The 11337-nt window shown below is 33.7% G+C and overlaps 1 pseudogene; it reads right to left on the minus strand.

The window, feature by feature from the left end:
• Window positions 1-3: 3 nt before the first annotated feature.
• LOC119193219 lies at window positions 4-9620 on the minus strand (annotated as a pseudogene).
• Window positions 9621-11337: the final 1717 nt, after the last annotated feature.

Here is an 11337-nt window from a genome sequence, read left to right on the forward strand (position 1 = left end):
TACGTGAGCAATCATAGTCTTCAAAGAAATTAGAGCAAAATGTTGTCCTGAAATATAAAGTAGTAACATAAGCAATTTGAATTTTCTTAAATTTGTGTATCTGTAGTACCTTTAACTTATAAAATTTGACTATATTCATAATCTATCTATTGACTCATTCAAATGGCTCGGTGGTGAAGTTGTTTGTTGCATTATGGGTTATTAGAAATAGACCATTACATGGCATCTAACATAGTTGTCGAAAAACGGGTATAATAACCCCTCTGTCTTAACCCATGTGCGCTTGGTCCTAACACCAAATCCCGCCCATGCATGGGGGACATTTGTCGTGGCCCTAGGCACACAGTGCAGTGTGTATATCTCGTGGTTATATTGACACATTGAGGCCTGAGGGCACGCGAACATTAACCCTCCTTCTCCTCACCGCCCATCCTAAATATAGTTTTTGTCTCCTTCCCCCTCCATTTCCTTACTGTCTATCCCTCCCCTTCTTGCTCCAGGATCCTGCAGTCGCTAAGCCGGGGATATCCCATTCGGTGTGTTTTCCCCGGCGTCTAATGCGGGGTCGGTACTAAAAAATACTTCTGTCTACCCTGATATTATGTTATGACACTCATTCACCTGGACATATCCGTTTTCCGATGCTGAAGGATCCGAAGGCGTTACTTTGTTCTAGCTTAAGGTCCAACCATCGATCCGGTCGGAAATGTTCCGCGTCCGGTCCCCACACAGGGTCTCGATTCATACCATACATATTGAGAATTAATTGTGTGTCAGCTGGCATTTTGTAATTTTCTGTAAAATAAAACAATGATTTTACAAACGAACAATATACATTTTCTATATTTGAATTACGGATTTCTAGAGTGATTATTTATTGAACATTTTCTATTCGTACAGTTTAAACTTTCAATCCTATTTCTTTTCCTTTTCTAAGTAAATAAATGAAGCAGTAGTTAGAAAACATACCGACTATCACATACAAGGTAACACCTAACAATAACCGAATAAACTGATAAATACTTACTTAGCTGAACTACTTTATCGCAGTATCTCAATAAAAAAGGACCGGGTGGATACAGTCTCAGAGTCTCTTTTATAACAGCCTCTGTATATAGCAAATGTGACAAGTCCTCCTTCTCAACATCTCGGTCCGTATCTCCAAAGATGGTTTGTATTCTGTCAATGTACAATTTAATTGTGATTTAAATATATAGCTTTTAGTACAAGACTATCCGCTCTCACACCACTACAACTACTGTAAGCCAGGTTCGACAGTTACACTTGATGACACCTAGTTTCACAACTAGCTCGGTAGGTAGGTAGTAGGTAGACTTGCTGCTTCACAGCTTGGCGAATAGAAAGATAGGAGGAGCTCAAAATATTATCGGTCAACTTCACTTCATAGCAAAACGGGAAAAATCATAAACTTAGGCGGTTTATTTTACATCCACAAACTGATCGTAAAACTTACTCTTCATGCACTCGTTCCTGGACCTCTGGATAGGTTCCTAAACACATAAGTGTGTAAGTTAAAACTATGGAGCACGTATCGTATCCTGCTACTACGAAGGTGTTTACCTCGTCTTTTATCTCTTTATTTGTCAACATGTTTTCTCTGAAAGTTCTAGTAGTAATTCTAGAAGTGATTTATATTTTGCACCTGGAACCGAAATATATGATATAACTAAATATGTAGGTATACTTAGTCTGGCCATAAATACTGTTACACTTAATTATAAAAAAATATTACATTTGAATTTCGAATCTGTCATTTTTATACGATTGTTCATTGTGTTTTCTCATTTTGGCGCCAATACATTGTAAAATATTTTGCGATATTAAAATGGTGTGGGGTGATAAAGAGAACCGAATCGCTGTGATAGCATTACACAAAGTAGGTATGGAGCCAAATGCAATTTTTAAAACTCTCCATACACTTGGTATTAGTAAAATGTTTGTGTACCGGGCTATTAATAGGTACAATGAGACCTCCTCTGTTTGTGACAGAAAAGATCTGGCCGTCCACGTAGTGTTCGTACGAAAAAGGTGGTCAAAGCAGTAAGGGAAAGAATTCGAAGAAATCCTGTCCGAAAGCAAAAGATTTTATCTCGGGAAATGAAGATAGCACCTAGAACCATGTCGCGTATTTTAAAAGATGACTTAGGACTTGCAGCCTATAAGAGACGCACTGGCCATTTCTTAACTGATAATTTAAAGAAGAATAGGGTGGTAAAATCGAAACAACTACTGAAGCGGTACGCAAAGGGAGGTCACAGAAAAATTTTGTTTACGGATGAGAAAATTTTTACAATTGAGCAACATTTTAACAAACAAAATGACCGTATTTATGCTCAAAGCTCTAAGGAAGCTTCCCAATTAGTCGACAGAGTGCAACGTGGACATTATCCGACTTCAGTGATGGTTTGGTGGGGTGTTAGCTATGAAGGAGTGACTGAGCCATATTTTTGTGAAAAGGTATCAAAACATCGGCACAAGTGTATCAAGATACCATTCTTGAGAAGGTAGTTAAGCCCCTTAACATCACCATGTTCAATAACCAAGTATGGTCCTTCCAGCAAGACTCGGCGCCGGGTCATAAAGCTCGGTCCACGCAGTCTTGGTTGGAATCGAACGTTTCGGACTTCATCAGAGCTGAAGACTGGCCGTCGTCTAGTCCCGATCTTAATCCGCTGGATTATGATTTGTGGTCAGTTTTAGAGAGTACAGCTTGCTCTAAACGCCATGATAATTTGAGTCCCTAAAACAATCTATACGATTGGCAGTGAAGAATTTTCCCATGGAAAGAGTGCGTGCTTCTATTGATAACTGGCCTCATCGTTTAAAGGACTGTATTGCAGCCAATGGAGACCACTTCGAATAAGCTTTTTATATTTTTAATTGTTTTATATTTATGTATTAAACTGACACACTGTAAAAGTAATAAATGTTATTTGCAGTTAACAATTTTCTTTTTTCTTTATTACAATATTTATGGCAAGACTAGGTATAATATGTGTTACATGTATATTGGTCTTTGTATCTTATATGTTATTTACTTAAGCGATACGAACAATTTGAATAATATCTAACGATATTGTCTATTCATACGCCCTATATGCAGTACTTTGTAACTCTAAATTATAGACGGCTTTGTATGATTTTTACTCATTTAACGGTTGTGGGCATTCGTAGCGCTTACAATCAAGAAAGCGGCAATAGCTGAAGCACCTCAGTAGTGGTAATAAACAATTTTAAATTTCATGACGTAAAAGTTGCTATTAAAAAAATTTATTATAAATACAATAACTTAAGACATGAAAATTTTCAGCAGGTTAATGTTATAATAATGATTATTAAATAGAAAACTGACCTTTGGAATTCATGGAATAAATTGTAGACTTAGAAGCCTTTAAAGCAGCACGTTTCGCATTAATTATCTGTATACAAAATAATTTTATTTTCTTAAAAATTCAATATTAGAATTATTACAAAATATGAATAACCTTATTAATAGAGGACCGTCCTGTGATTGATTTTGTACATTATTTTATAAGTAATGGTTATTAATACGAAAAAAAAAGCCCTCTTGCGATAACTGAATTAAAATTGGTTAAAAATTGGACTGGGAATATCGCTTCATCTCTTTCTTTCGCACGTGTAGTAATTCCCGATGACGTCATATGTGGGTATTGCGCCTCTTTTTTGTTTCTCGTAACTTACACCTTCCACCGAAATTCAAAGACTTATAACTTGTTTCTTTTTTACCGGATTTTAATAATTACTTCTGTGTTATAATATATATAAAGTAAATATTTGATAGTAGTAAAGAACAACAATTAGTCCTGTACCCTATTAGTGTACAAATTACCACAATAAGCTAACATATTGACCCCAACGTAATAGTATGAATAACAGTTTTTGAAAATACTTGCGTTCTATTTGGTGTCATTGAATGTAATAAGAAATGTAGGATAGATGCTTCGATCATCACCAAACAATGTAGAAATACGCACACACACAAACTTGTTTTTCATTATCATTGTTCCTGATGTGTTAGTCATGTATAATAATTATATTCCACTTAAAGCGTCATAGTTATTTTAAAACAGTCTTGTTCTAAAAAAAACTATTTATCTCTGTGAAAATGCCCCAGTTCTTATTAACGATAGACGACCTTATGGTGAACATACAAACGAGTATTGAATACCTGTTCGTAAAGTAAATGTTTGAATATGGATAGAGCAACTGATTAAATAGATTAAAATTACTTTTCTCTCTGGCGGACGATGCTGGTATCGTACCATCAGATGGCGATAAAAATGTCTACAGTGTTTTATGAACATTTCTAGCGGGAACGGCTATTCATGCAGGCAAGACTACAAGCAACACCCAATGACATCATAAAATTCTTTTTCATTTCTAGAAGCATCTATCCTCATATCCAAGAAAGCTTATGGCGTGGTCAACAAACTGTCTTTCCCGAGTCGATATATTTTTTGCATATTTTCTTGTACGCAAGTAAAATGCTTTTTCGTTGTTTACCGATATCTGTTCAAGGAGGAAGATCTATTATTAATTATTCAACTATTCTTGAACATAATTATTGGCTGTTTTAAAATCACAACTCGATTTCCAAAAGTCGGATATCTATACCACATCTACCGTGTATTTATAGACTACCTACGTCAGATTAAACTTACTTATAAGGTAAATGTAGCATATTACGGTATATTAAGGCATTTGCTACTTTGAAGATGATTTTCAATAAAATTAGAAAGGCGATAGGAATGAAAACTGTTTTATTCGAAAGACTGTTATTATAATCTTATATATTCATCTGAATTTACAACATTATTTAACGTTGTAGCCTTTAATTTATAGAAATAGTTGTTACTTTACGGCACCTCAAGTTTGTCACTAATTCCGTGCGAAAATTTGACTTCTAACATAATTCCGGAATACGTTGTACGTAATTCCGTGCTCTGCCGAAGCATACATTTTCTATATAAAAGCAAAAATAAAATTAAGTGTCTTCAAGTATAAGTATATACTTAAATAGACTAAAATAATTGTAATAATTCATGAAATAAAAATCCAAAATTTGTCACAATTTTAAACATTTCTTAAAATTACTTTCATTCAAAAATGGAAAGATAATGAAGTCAAAACTAAAAAAGGAATATAGGTAAGTGCCTAAATTGAAATAATCAACAAACAAATAGAAATTGTTCTTCATTTTATTGCTCTTCTTTTCTCTTTCTAATATATCTTTGGTTACTGGAAAACCCATTTGTGCCATCATTATAACCCATTCAACTATAAGAGATTCCTCTTTCGGGGTCAGTACAGTTGGAGCTCCCATATGATCTTGCTTTTGTATTTTTCATGCATTGTGTCATATAGCGTTTGTCTAGAAATTGTAAATATTTTGGAAGCTTTGTAAAAAGATATAGTATCATTAATTTCTTTTAAAGCCTTTTGAAGAGTTTCGGGCGTATATTTATTTTATTTATTTATCTATTTATTTATTTCATTTATTTATTTTTACATCAGACTGTTATTATAATTATTATATTATATTTTCTAGTAATTTCGTAAAATTATTAACTCTGTAAATGATACGCAAAAATAACCAGAAACACCTCCCCTCCCCCATTATCATTATATGTGAAATAAAAAACTCAGAAACTAATGTTTTTCCTTCTCCCCAAATTATACAAATATACTACTCCGGGTATACCAGAATAAAGGACATGAGTGAAAAACTCGTGCACTTTATTACGGGCGTAAAAAAATGGATTTAATTAAATATTTTTAATAAAATTTCTTAATAGTATATAAAGTCACATGACAATTATATGCATACCATCGATATAAATACGTATTTTTTATGATTTTATAAAATAACATTAATTTAAAGTTGATGGCGTACTACGCCAATTCGTTAATTTGACATAAAGAGTAATAATTTCAGACTTAATTATAAGCAGTAAAACAAAAACAAAACATATACCGTAATTACCTCACAATAATCTGCCTTCATCATTAAATTTATAAAGAAACTTAACACCAGTTAGAAATAAAAAACAAAACTATTTCGGACTGATTTGCCGGTATTGCGGCATACGTACGCAATATTGTTCACCGCCTTAATTCTTTGCACATTATGATGATAGTCACAAATATGACAATTTCGCTAAAAATATGCTTTATAATATCTCGAATTAGCTATAAAACATTCTGTTGATATCTACCATTCAATCATTTCATAAATTTATATTAAATTAACTTGGGGGTATCATGTGAAATTCTTATGAAAATTACATTGTCCTTTACGCTCACCGACAATAGAGTCGTACGAAACTAGTGTATTTGCGATTGACGCTTTCAGAGGCTCGATACGGCGTTTAGAATTATTATTTAAATTTGAAAATTGTGTTATTTAGGTTGTATTTAAACTATACTTTATGTGGTTACTATAAAAATCATGATTTTAATGGCTGTTTTCTTATTTTGCGACAAAAATTAAAATGACCCGGCATAATGTACTATACCGGCATAGTGTACGTTTACCTTACCCTCTGCTTAAACATAACGTATGTACGTGTATACTTACAGTATCACTCATGTTACTTGAAATTCTGATGATTTCGTCTTCTATCTTTTTATATCCTAATAATTGGTACATGAAATCACTGTATAATAATGGATTGTTAAATCTATCAACAAAGTTTTTTAAAATTGTGTCTGTAGCGTTCATGTATTGTTTTATAAAATTTTTATCATCCAGTTCGTCAACTCCAAACACTGTCTCTGAAATGTTATACTTTATACTGTTTGAATTTTGCATTTCTAAGTAGGTACCGCAGTCTTCTGCGGCATGTCACACTCGAGGTCGAGACCAAGTATCTACTAATGATAAATTATAGTAATAATAATAATCTGCCCTGTCCTGCTGCCAGGCACAGGACTCCTCTACTATAGAGATGGATTAGGCCTTAGTCCTTCATGCGAATTACTAGACGTATGCTGGTTTCCTCACGGTGTTTTCCTTCACCGTTATAGCAAGCGATAATGTACAAAGAATACACACGTAATTTAAGAAAAGTCAGAGGTGTGTGCTCTAGGAATTTGAACCTGTGGACATTCGTCTCGGTAGTCTGTTCCACACCCAACTCGGCTATCACTGCCGCTATGTTACTATTAGTTTATACTTACTAGAAAGTATTTTAAAAATAACATCTTTAATATATGGTAAAATGTTAAAGGTGGGTTCAGTCTGAGTTGATACTATTTCTACCAATTCTCTTGCTTTAGTATTAAACACTCCAAGGTATCCATGCAATATTGGCAAACTGAATGCTGGTGCAATCATTCTACGTTGATTTTTCCAAATTTCACCTGTAACAAGAGTTAAATGTCCATGAATGTGACCTACTGAGAAAGAATAGCAATGATAATGAATATTACAGCTGGAAGTGACACATCCTAAAGTGCATTCTTATGACGCTGCAAACAAGTAGTGTGTGTATTATGCTAAAATAAATTATTGTAATATAGGTAAAAAATAAGAAACCAAATGACTTATTTTGTTTTTTAATAAGTATTTTTTCTTTATCAATACTTTTAAATGTTTCAATTTGAGATTTTTATAATTCATAAGTAAGCATACCTGTAGACATAATCAAAGAGTTTCCCAGCCATCGCTTCCCCCATTTGTAACCAAAATGTTTTTGAAGGCAACTGTTCGCCGCGGTCAATGCGTCTTGAGGATTGGTTATTACTGAAAATATATTTTTTATTAAAACGGCGCGCTAATTGTATTTTTAATAGCTATTTATTTGACATTTGTGTTAAACATAAAAAATCGTCAATATTTTTCTACAATATTAGTTTTATGTTATCTTTACTTTAGGTATGTTAACACTTTTTTTTTTTTATAATGTGGATTTTGTTGAATTCATTTCATAATGAAAATGTCCTTATCATGGTCAATTGCGTGCATCTCCACAAATAAAAAACTATTTTGGTAGTTTAAAATTTACAAAAAGAGCTAAAATAGATACGATCGCTGCTTTTTAACTTCTCAGAATCGGATAAATGAGGTCATGAATAACATGACCTCATTTATCCGATTCTGAGCATCGATGAGTTTATCATTATATTTGTGCTGCGTATTTTTCGGATCCTATGGAACTGCTACTATGTAATATAATTCCGCAGAATTAGAACATAAATCACTAAAAGAAAACAATTTACGGATTTCATCACGGTTATGTATATTATTATTTTCTCCCGATGTTTCGAAGATTTTGCAGCTTTCTTGGTCACGGGGCGGACCGAGGTGTTCGTCACCCGCAAGTAAAAGTTACCATATCTACCTACATTTTACAAATATACAATAAAATAACATATATTTTTTAACCCTTGACGGTCCGATCTACGCAGAATGAGCTCGCAGTGTCTTTGAAGTATGGCAGCCGGTCTTTAATTATATATAAAACTGGATCCCAGGCTTGTGCAAGCTTCCAATCACTTTCTCCATTGAAATAAATCGTTAGACTGCTCTGTCATGATAAATATATGCACGAGGTGAGGCAAGGGTGCCATCCTCTATACTGTCGTGCTTGCGTCACCTTGCCTTGTCTCCTCGAGAGTGTGGATCCCAGGAGTAAAAAATTAAGCCAGAACACTCGCCTTTTTGTCTAGTGAAAATGCATATGATCTGTGCATCGAAAAGTTCTAGGTCGGTAGTCTCAACACAAGTTAACGACCGATGACGTATCGTTGTAACTATACTGTTATAAACAGTCAAAACTTATACTCAATTCACAGTTAAATTACATCAGTACAATTTTACGATCGTTAACTTAAGTTGATAGTGTCCCAAGGAATTCGATTCCTAGACTGGGCTAACGTGTGGGGATTGTAATCTAAAATTGCCCAGGCCTATACCCTCCAAAAAGAACTGATGTGCGAGAATTCATAAAACCTTGGATACATGAAGAAAAAGAGTTTTTCTTCATAGATACATGAAGAAAACGACTTTATGTTGCGACAGTTTATCGCAAGATATGAAGTGCATCAACTTACTATAATATCTGTGAAATCCCAATGCCCCGCAAATAACTCCGCCTTTCTTTATACAGTCTCTGGATATATTTATCACGTGGCGAAATAATGCTAAAAAATAAAATATATTATTCCTAGGGCCTAGCGAATGAGATTGTTACTCTTAATATTCTTATCCGATACGCATAGTTATTTCAGTCAGGAAAAGAAGAATAAAAGCCATTAAAATTTAAATATGTTATGCAAGCAAACTAAATAGGGCAGTTTGTGCTGGTTAGCGTCAACTTAGTTGAGTTGTTAACAGTTAACAAAATTTTCAACATTTTGCCACTTAGGTATAGAAAACTTAGAAGCACAGCCGTTCTGTTTCAGTTAGTCACAAGTGACGATAAAATTGCTGTCTTATCTGAAAATTAAAGGCAACTATCTAACGATAGATATGATTGGTGAGAAAACTAAACTTATGCAAAGTTTTTACCATTACGTCCTTCAAGCAAAAGAAGTGAATTCCTATGACGGGAAATATTCCGCGAAGGTATGGCGGCCTGTCAGGCGAACTAGAATTCCGAAGATACCACGTCCAGACCGCGTACAACACACACAGGCACGACAACACCGACAACATTGTGTTGCTTAGTTACATGCTTTACGGAAAACGAATGGATGACCTTTATAGTTTTTATACTTACATATATTGGAAAACAATACTTCATGTTGCAATATAATTAATAGAATCGGTAATTTGCAAAAAGTCTCGGCATATCTTATTCTTTATTAATTATGAAACATTTTCTTTTTTTACATTTTAAAATGACCAGTTATGAACATCCAATTTTAGACAGTATTGTCCATTAAAGGTTATTTAATTTATTAATTTGAAGTAAAGTACATAAAAGATTATTTTATGTACTTTACATAATTATAAAAACTATCAGATACACGAAACTCTAATATTGGACAAATTATCCATTACTGGCAGAAGACATAATATTTAAATATTCTGTCATCTTTAAAATTAGCTAATACGCTATGTTGAATAATGTTTCTTCGATATTAAAGATACAGGAAATAAATCAACAAACGTTCATTACAGTGTTACAAAATCTTTAAAAATTACGTTATTATAAGTCAACAGCGTTACGCTTATATATTTGTTTCATACTCATTCTCTCGAGGCGATAAAATCTTATTTTAATATCCTTATAGTATAAAAAATATATATTTATGAAAGAATTATCCTGCTATTTTAGCAAACTCTTTTAAAAGTGTCTGTCATTGGTGTTATATCCAAGACTGGCGCCGTAACCTTGTTTTGATTGGTTCATTCTAACCAATAATCTGAAGTTAGGTAGGTATTAGATTCGTTTATTAAATCCGGCGAAATATTTGTAGGAACATAGTGCTTTACCAATAAACAAGCTCTGTTGTGTACAACTAACCTAATCCCTTTACATTGGTAGAGTAAGTCCCTTAGCAAAGGGACGTGCAATAATACGGCCCCTATACTTTTATTAATACATGCTCACTACTTTTATCCTCGTAAGGAAAGGCAACAGGCGCTACTAGTACACTCAATTCTTGCCGTGTAGGTAAGTATATTCCGGTAGTAATATTCCACAGCGTACAGAACATAATTTGTTTTGTTTTACTATGTACGTCGCAAAGTTATTTGTCATTTGAATTAGCTTTTGCTCGCGGCGCTGCGCGCGGAAATAGTTTTCCGGCATAAAAGTCCGCTGTATTTTTCCCGGGACAAAATGAACCCAACGTCCTTCTCAGGGTCTCAAATTATCTCCATGCTTAATTTCATCAAAGTCCATTGGATTGTTTCTGAGTTTATCCCGTTCAGGCAGCCAGACAGATGGGGAAATTTGTTTTAAAAGTTTTAAGAGGAACAATTCCGTCATACACGACTGTTGCGTAACTTTAAACGTTTACGCAGCGTCCGCAACGAAAAACTTTCAAAAGAAGTAATTCTCGTTTAACCAACATTTCTCATTAATGCTCTAATCTTATTAGACATGGCGTAATTATGTAGCCTGCCTCTATAAATGAGCTAACCAACACTAAAAGAATTTTTCAATTCGAATCTGTAGTTCTTGAGATTAGCGCGTTCAAAAAAACAAACAAACAAACTCTTCAGCTTTTGTATAAAAGTATAGACCGATTATTTATGATTGAATTATTTAAATTTATGACAATAAATTTATTTAATTGACATCATTATTTTACAGTTCCTGTTAGCTACTCACAAATAAATAA

This window comes from Manduca sexta, unplaced genomic scaffold, assembly GCF_014839805.1.
Source record: "Manduca sexta isolate Smith_Timp_Sample1 unplaced genomic scaffold, JHU_Msex_v1.0 HiC_scaffold_3772, whole genome shotgun sequence".
Lineage (NCBI taxonomy): Eukaryota > Metazoa > Arthropoda > Insecta > Lepidoptera > Sphingidae > Manduca > Manduca sexta.